Consider the following 1,663-nt stretch of genomic DNA (forward strand, 5'->3'; position numbering starts at 1 on the left):
TTTTATATGTTTTAATTTTTAATATATTTATTTTACATTAGATGTATTATATTTATTTACCAAAAAGAACAATCAAAACAGCCTATTAATTTTAAGCCAATTATCAAAATAATTTCTCAATTTTAAAATTAATCAAAATGGTCCCAAATTAACTACGGACTTGGTAGATGAGTATTAGACATGGTGAGATGGCATAAAAATGATTCAATCAATTTTGTCCCCTTAATTGATGAAACTCCAAGAAACATATAACCCGCACACTGCATTATTATTAGCTTGCTGTCTCTTATTCCTCCAAAATATGAAACCTAAAGAAGGTGCTCACCTATTATTGTTGAAACAAATTCTTGAAATTTTTAAATCAAATCAATTTTTTGTTTTTAATTCCAAATAAGACAATTCATTGTAAAGCAAATCAATTCCAAAAGCCTAAATTGATTTTCAACATGAAATTCATAAAAAATAATAAACTTCACTTTTATCCTTTAATTAAAAACTTAGATCTAAATTTCGTTCATCATCACTCCTATCTCACATATATATAAGTCGGGCTAACGAAAATTCCTAACAGATTTCATATTATATCATTTAGTCACGCTAGCTCAAATTCCTAAATAAAATTCAGACTTGGTAAAAAGCAAAATAATAAAATAAATGGACAAAGCAGAGTGTATTTGGTTTATATTTTTATTTTTTATTTTATTCTTTTATTATTTTTATTTTTTCAAATTTTATAAATAAAAAGTAAAAACAAAAAGTAAAAACAGAGAACAAAATTATGTTATTTTTATCATTTTCTTTTTTTTCTTTTATAAATAAAATTCTAAAAAAATAAAAAAAAATTGTAAACCAAAATATACATAGCCTGCAGATAAGCCTAACCAAAGCAATATAGTTGTCTTCTTTTTTGTTAGAAGTTTACAACAGTCATATAGATCGATGATGATGATTTTTTTTCCCTTTTTTTCCCTTTGCAACATGATAAAAATTCAAGTGAAATCGATTTTATGTGAAGATGATACTTGAGAATCGTTAGATGAAAATTTAATCAATTTTTAATTTTTATTTAACGGTTTTCAGATATCAATTTTACGTAAAATTGATTTCATCTGAATTTTCGCCTTCGTTTCTAATTAACCACGCCTCTGGTTGGAGCTAGCTGCTTTGGGTTATTAGTACAATATTATCGTACTAGTTTGTAAATTCGTTAAATAATTTAATTAATTTAACTAAATTTTTATTTAACGGTTTTCAGATATCAATTTTACGTAAAATTGATTTCATCTGAATTTTCGCCTTCGTTTCTAATTAACCACGCCTCTGGTTGGAGCTAGCTGCTTTGGGTTATTAGTACAATATTATATTTCTATTTGAATTATTTAAATAAAATTAAAAAAAATTAAATGAATAAAAATAAAAATTTAAAATTTGTATTTTAGTTTAAATTTTAAAAAATTTATATTTTTACAAAGTTATAAATTTAAAATGAAATGATAAATAATTTTTAAAAAATCATCTTTTGATTCATGAATATATAATTAGGATAAAATATTAAATTAGTTTCTTACATTTGAGCGTAATTCTATTTTAGTCCTTAAAATTTAAAGTATGTTATTTAAATCCAAAAAAATTTCATTTAACTTAAATGTAGTCCCACCATAAG

The sequence above is a fragment of the Arachis ipaensis genome, chromosome B09, assembly GCF_000816755.2.
Source record: "Arachis ipaensis cultivar K30076 chromosome B09, Araip1.1, whole genome shotgun sequence".
Classification (NCBI taxonomy): domain Eukaryota; kingdom Viridiplantae; phylum Streptophyta; class Magnoliopsida; order Fabales; family Fabaceae; genus Arachis; species Arachis ipaensis.